This window comes from Onychostoma macrolepis, chromosome 08, assembly GCF_012432095.1.
Source record: "Onychostoma macrolepis isolate SWU-2019 chromosome 08, ASM1243209v1, whole genome shotgun sequence".
NCBI classification, from domain to species: Eukaryota; Metazoa; Chordata; class Actinopteri; order Cypriniformes; family Cyprinidae; genus Onychostoma; species Onychostoma macrolepis.
Genome location: NC_081162.1, coordinates 26,741,079 through 26,748,706, shown reverse-complemented (window position 1 = coordinate 26,748,706; position 7,628 = coordinate 26,741,079). Strand labels below are relative to the sequence as shown.

The 7,628-nt window shown below is 38.8% G+C and overlaps 1 long non-coding RNA gene across 1 annotated transcript; it reads left to right on the top strand.

Moving 5' to 3' along the window:
- The first annotated feature begins 5,895 nt into the window (after positions 1 to 5,895).
- LOC131545902 (uncharacterized) lies at positions 5,896 to 7,229 on the top strand. Its single transcript, XR_009272524.1, has 3 exons — positions 5,896 to 6,420; positions 6,881 to 6,998; positions 7,167 to 7,229. It is a non-coding gene; the product is annotated as an uncharacterized LOC131545902 (long non-coding RNA).
- Positions 7,230 to 7,628: the final 399 nt, after the last annotated feature.

Genomic DNA, 7,628 nt, shown 5'->3' with positions numbered 1-7,628 from the left:
ACTGGCATCCCCAACCTGGTTTAGCTGATTTTATTGGTTTTAGAGGGGCTACCAGATAGCTGACCAGCTCAACCAGGTTCAACCAAATTCAGAAGTGAAGAACTGACTTCCGTTCAATTCGAGAGTGTGAATTTGAACTAAATTGGCCACACCCACTGGCAGGAATTCATGTCTGAATTGGATTTTTAAAGGAAGAGGAATTTACTGACTTGCAACTCAAAAACAGGTGATGCTATCAATCTATCTATCAGGCTTTTAAACCTGAAACTTCAAGTTTATTTCTTTTTTTTAACTAATATTTCAAACAAGGTTATTATGTCAACACTCAAGGTTTGTCTCAACTAACTTTGTTTTTCTTTTCTTTGAATTTCTTTACATTTCAATGCAGCTTGACTCTACTTCTTTACATTCAAATAGCACTTTGCAATTCAATTCAAATTCAGGAATTGAATCATAATTTAAGAGGCATTCACAATTCATTTGGGTGCATCTTAGGCCTGTGCTGTCATACTGACATATTTACGATAGCATCAAAATACATGGTTTCTGTATTTCACGTAATCGGCGTTGTTTACGTTCGGGGGGGAAAGCGCAAGCATGAACGTAATCTGCGTATTCAGCATTGTTTACACTTAGGGGAAAGCGTGTGTATGCGATATTGTGATACTCTCTAAAAGGGTGGACGACGTAACTCGGGGGAGAAGAATGGTTGAGTAAATTATGTTATTTTTGTTTTCTTTGCGCAAAAAAAAAGTTTTCTCGTAGCGTCGCAAAACTGAAGTTGAACCACTGATGTCACATGGACTGTTCTATCAATGTATTTACATTTCAGTTGTGTTGCTGTCTTTGGAGTGTCAGATAGCTCTCCGATTTCATCAAAAACATCTTAATTTGTGTTCCGAAGATGAACAAAGGTCTAACAGGTTTGGAACGACATGAGGGTGAGTAATTAATGACAGAATATTCATTTTGGGGTGAACTAACCCTTTAAAATTGACTTTCAACCAATTGTCTTTGTCAGTTGTGGTATCCGTGAGCATGTCCGTGCCAGCAAGGACGCAGGGGTGATAACAGGTAAAGCAATTACCCCACAGCTGTACGATTTTTCCCTACGACAATGACCGGCGAATTCCGCTCCCCCTTCAGCAGTCTGTTTGCAAGTGTGCTATTAGGGATTTTCTATGGACTCATTTGGAGCAACAAATAAGCAAATATGAATATGTGGCTTCATTTTTCTATCCAATTAGAGCAGATATCGGGCGTTTACTACATTTCGAAGAGTCCTAGGTTCCATTTCGGTTTCCATAACTGCTCTTCAGAGAGAGAGCAATGGCACCATTTTGGGTGATTTGTTGCACAGATTGACTATGTCTTTGTGCAGGACGGGCTTTGACTCATTGAGTCAGGGGTGACGGGAATGGGGCACCCCGTGGTTTTAGCAAGTCTGCTGAATTGCTAATGAAAGAGGAGGGGGGCGAAACTGACGAGGGAAAGCAGGCCCGAGACAGGCACCTCATCTGAATCATTTAGGCCGGGCCCAATTATAGATCTGATCCGTTAGCGAGAAGGGAAACGGGCCATTTTTAAAGGCAACACAAATCAATGAGAGCTGACAGTAATCTGTTTGACAGTAAGACCTGTTAGCGGTTTGAGGGTCATTACCTCTCCGTTGCCCGATGCATTACAGCGATGAAACGCGAAATGGAAACACAAAACAGTGGGAGGCTGCATGCCATCTGCATTGCGGCCAAGGACTGCTTGTTTGTTAGCCCTAGAGCGAGCGGGCATCTCAATTTTACGCCCCTTGAAGAATTTCCTTCTCGTAAACTGCTGAGGTTAGCGCCCTAGTCCACCTTGACCTGCCTCTCAACCCGATATTATGTTATTGCACTTCACTCACCCCCTTGTTTGAGTCTCCTGCTAATACGCAGCCATTGATAATCATTTGCAGGAGTTTTCAAGAGCTGTCAAAGTTCACAAAGCAGCCTGACTGCTTGGAGGGAGAGCGAGGTGGAAGGATATCGATTCCCGTTGAATCACACAACACACACACACACACACTAGAATTCATAACGCAGCCGGTTACGGATCTCCGAGCTGCCAAAATCAGCAATTGTCAGTAAACACTATTAGCATAGATTTGGGCATCGCATTCCCTCCCGGCTCGACTGAATACTGCGGTCCATATACAGTATAAAAGCCCATCTGTAGTGGCCTGAATCCTGGATCAGGGGATGGTGGAGGGTCTTCTCAGAACCCGACCCAAGGGAGAACGGGTGGGGGAGGCCTGGCTCGACCAGCCCTTGGCTGCTTGTGTTCGGCAGCAGTATTCCCCCTCCGCTCCTGGTCGCCATCTGCCACGGTGCTGGTGTGAGGAGTGTCAGGAGCGATGTGGGCTCGGCCGGCTGCGTGCGAGGCAGCTGGAGTGATGGCGGCCCATGTATCGGCAGGGGAGTACATCGATTTCCTGTCGGCACGTTTTTACATCTTATAACACGGACCTCGTTCGCACCTATACACGTCGGAAGCCTTTCGTATACTGTGTCGATGCGCAGTCGGAGGGTATCAGTTCTGATGCTAAAGCCAGCTTAAGCAATGGCACGGTGTGAGGAGAAGATCTCAATACCCACGGGACCCAATTAGGAAGGCTTAAAAAGCATCTATATTACTATTAGGTATTGATTTACATTGGGGAACTTTGACTTCTTTGGTATATTTGACCATTCTAGACCTTATTCTTGTGTAAATTAACAAATATATCAAGGAAACGTTGTATGTTTAACACAAAAGCGAATCTACCAAGCGTAAAATAAAGACCATGGCAGACCTGCAAAATAGACAGTGTGAAGAGAGTGTTGAGAAAAATATTTCTACACACACAAAAAAAAGGAGCAGACGGTTAACTGGTTAGTTCAGTTAATAGATCTTCTGAAAAAGTGGCGTTAAATTTATTCTTCATGAGACTAACGCTAATACTAGTGCTGACACTTTGCAATGAGGATCCATTTGTTAACATTAGTTCACATGAACAATGAAAATGAATTCTAAAGCATTTATTAATCTTAGCTGATCATTTTAGCATTGCCTAAAACATTGTTAAAATAGAACATTTTCTATTAACATTATTTAATGAACATGGGCTGACGAACTACCAATGAACAATATTACATACTGTACAAATGTGTTGTTCATTTTAATTAAAGCGTTAACTAAAGGCACCGCTCAATTAGACTGCCAGTTTCCTCTTCAGATGTAAGATTTGAGTGTCTGCATCAGAAAAACTGCAAAAGGACATGTATCACTAACATGAAACTTGTGATTCATTCAGTTTTACCTCATCTATGATTTCATGCAAAGTAAAGCGGTTGATGACAAGGAAACCCACCATTTTTTTTTTCAGCCTGGCGCTCTTTTGAAGCACAATAGTGCAATCTTGCATCGTTTGCTGTAAAATAGAATCCCATTTGCCCTTTGTCAGCACAAAACACTTGGATATGAAGGTTTCACTACTGAGTAAGCAGCGAATCTCAGCGCAGCCCCCTGAGACGCAGGAAATGCACAAAGGTCCCTTCCTCTCGTCGCTCCTTCATCAGCACCCCAGTTGCCATACAATCACTTTAAGATTCATCAATTATTTAAATCTAACATGAGCAAATGCATTGACAGAGAACAGCAAAAGTGTGTTTACAGACCAAATACAAAGCATGGCCTGAGATTTTTGGCTTGGCAGTGGCTAAAATAATCCCCTTCAGAATAAATCCGTGGTGATACACATACACATTTACGCAATACTACTACCACTACTATATCTGCTTTTCATTCATGCATGGTATATCTACCAGCTAATACATTCATAGATCTATTAATTGGCTATTCAAATAAATTTTGTGCTTATTGTGCACAAATCTTTTGCACAACGCAGGTGATTTTGCACGACTGATGAATCCCCACAGGACCTTTTGCACAATATACTGTACAGTTCTCTGTATTCCTGCTTTTAAAAAAAATTTTTTTTAATGAATTTCTAGTCTATCTTGTTCTTCTAACTTATCCATTTCCTGTTTTGTATTCTTTACTATTATCCTTCTGCATCTTGCATCTTTTTCTCAAATTTACCTGCAGATGGCTGTTTCTTCATTTCCAGATCCTCTGACTTTCCTTCAAAAAACATAATATACAAAGATTCATATTTACGAATAAAAGCAAAAATTAAAGATAGAAAGAAAAGAAATAAGGAACTTGAATAATGGTTATACCGTATGCCACATCATGTGCACAAGACTAGTGGAATGGGCCTGTTCGCAAAATGTGCTTGACTACTGTGTTTTTCATTGAAGCTGACACACCAGCTGAAGCATTGTTTCTTAACATTTTACTTGTCCTTCTGTTAACATTCACATTACCTTGAAAACGGTGTAAATTGATGTGACAATTAGACCAGTGCTTTGCCGTACCCAAAGGATGCCACACATATATAATGAGTGGGTTTTAGGGATGGGTTTCAGCAGAAGTTGTCACAGTATGCAGAATGGTCTAATTATCTCTAGCATGCCCGGCTGCAGGTGCGTGATGACTGGTTAATAGGGTCCGTTAGTGATCGCTGCCGTGGGTTTTGTGGGCTTTTGGGTCACCGTAGTGACGCAGAGGATGCGTGCCTATGTTGTGCGTAATTGCTCACCTGTCTGAAACAACACCAGCCATGCTATGAAGTAAAGCTGGAAATCTAAATCCAGTTTGTATGGTATTTCCACCTCCATTACTGTGTTGAGACAGCCATGAACAGATCAACATCGCCATCTCCTGGACAGTAACAGAAGATTTTCAGAGGACAATTCAGAGAGATAAAACAAAGTATGTTCCTAGGACTCCCTGCAAAGTTTGCTTGAAACTAAGGAAGGGAAAAAAACTGTAATGAGCCCAGGCTATCTTATAATAGGCTATCATTATATGAATAATAGTACCAGTTACTGTCCTCACTACTGCTCGTGAATGACTCTCACAAACTGAGGGAAAAATTAAGTGTGTTGTTCTGGGACAGTCACACCACCCACAGATCCAGTTTCTGAAAACACGTGCATCTGCAGATAAGTACATACATATATACTTTATTATTATCCTTCTGCATCTTGCTTTTTTTTTTTTTTAATTTACTGCAGATGGTTGTTTCTTCATTTCCAGATCCTCTGACTTTCCTTAAATTAATGCTTAAATTAAATTTTCCTGGAATGACCTGCCCAACTCAATCCGAGCAGATGAATCCTTAGCCATCTTCAAGAATCGGCTAAAACACATCTCTTCAATCTTTATTTGACCCTCTAATTCTAGCAATCTCTATTCTAATTCTATTCTTTAAAACTTGCCCCTTTTAGTCTTGCACTCCATTCATTTGCTGCTTGTATCCATTAAAAAACAAAACACTAACACTAGCTTCTATTCTTTTTGTATTCTATCTATTCCTCTTTTTTATTTATTTATTTATTATACAAATATTAAAAGCAAAAAGGCCTCTAACACTTGTTCTATTCTTTTTTTTTAAACTTGCTACGTGTACTACGTTAAGCTGACTGAGAAGGTATTTTCAAGACAAAGTGGATTGTGCAATCAATTATAATGTGATGAGTAAACGTAATGTTAATTTTATTAGTAATTTTCATTTAAACAGGTTGTTTCTTGTATCATGTGAAACGCATAAACCTGAATAACCAGTCTCATGGCCAGGCACACCCATAACCTGAAAGGCCAAGCCCAACATTTATCAGATATATTAACTTTAGTACAGAGTACAATAGAGTTTTTACTTCCATGCATACTTTGTGTGAACAGCGTTTATCACTGTTTCACACCTCCGTGAAGTTGGCAGCCCATATAAAGATATAATCACCAAAACTACGCCATTCGTTTGTGCTGTTTGCATACGCATAATGCAATACACATTTAAATAATAATAATAATAATAATATCCTTATAATAATAATAATACCAGAGGTGGGTAGAGTACCCAAAAACTGTACTCAAGTAAAAGTAAAAGTACTTATTGAAATATTTACTCCAGTAAAAGTAATAGTCTGAATAGTTACTTGAGTAAGAGTAAAAAAGTATCAGATAAAAAAAAACTACTCAAGTAGTTAGTTACTACACTCTAAACCCGGATTTTGTTTTAAATAAACGTTTTTAGCTGTCTTTAATTATTCTTTCTTGTTTTTGCTAAACACGTCGCCATTACTAAATATAATTAGTTATCTGAAGTAATCAGACGAAAAATTGCATGCAATGATTATGTTAAGTAGAGATAGCTTAATGTGTTAAGTTTCTGTAAGGGGGAGGAGCCCCATTCGAACACGTCTGTGAGCGCGCGATGTTTGAAGAGACCCGAGACCGGTTGATGATGCACGCGATGGATTTGGAAAACATCATGAAACGGTGAGTGTGTAAATTAGCTTCTTTCTCTTTATCTTTCTGGGAAAATTGATCATCCAAAAGACCGGTCCGATGACAGCGTTACTGTAGTTAAAGCTGAAGTAGTCTTATGGGCCTAACTTACTGATCGACGGTTTTTCCTCTGTCGGTTCACAGAAGCTATAATGCTAATATTAAAATCCGTGTTTCTTTTGGTTCAAAGTTAAGATAAGTTCAGCAAGTGTGTTTCTGCATGTTCAGTTTAAGTTGTGATGTTATTATTTCATTACCCATAGCTTCAGTCGTTTAATATCAGCACTTGTGCATGAATTAGCTTTTTGTTAACGCTAACGCTAGTCTCTTAGGTATTCGTAACTATTATCATTTATAATAATTGCAACTGAGTTGTTGAGCTTAAAGTGATGTGCATATGCTAAAAGTTACAGTTAGTCTTGAAATGTAACACTTTGTTTCTCTGTTTTAGGTGTTCATGGAGTTCTACAGGATTGTGGGCAAGAATCTCAAGCAGTCATCTAACTGAGATATTTCAGTCTAAAGAGGGAATGCTGGGCAGCTGTTGACCGCTTTCACAACAAATCAAGGTTAGTCCATATCTATTATAGACTTGCATTGCATTGTTTTTCACAGCTTAAGTAATGAAAATTTACAATATTTGTTGAATAATACAATTAAAATTGTGCCTGACTAGTTCTGCTTTCTTGTGATCATTTCTATCATTTTATTAATCGATTCATTTTACTCCCCAACAGACTAAAGAGCCAGCTGATACTAGGTTTCTCCCTTTTGCCCTTTGCGACAACCCTACAGATTTCTACAAAGTATGCTTAAGTAACCACTGTTTTCTCTCAGAATATCTAACAGGACGTAAAACACAATCATTTCACCATTAATTGATAGTTCCTGTGTTTTATAAAACCTCTGAGAATAAAACATAAACCATTAACTTAATACAATAGCTCCTTTAACCTCTTTGGGTGATCTGTTTGTTTAAAGGGTTAGTTCATCCAATATTTGCTCAATCTCATGTTGTTACAAACCCTTTAGAATTAATTTTTGAAATACCAATTTTAAGGATAGTTCACCCAAAACTTTAAGATTTTTAGCTGAAACTGTGGTCCTTGGTAATTGATATAAAGCAATCAATGAAAATCGTCATTTCTGATAGTTAAAAAACATGCAAGTTTTTTTTAATTTTATTTTTTTTAATCCAA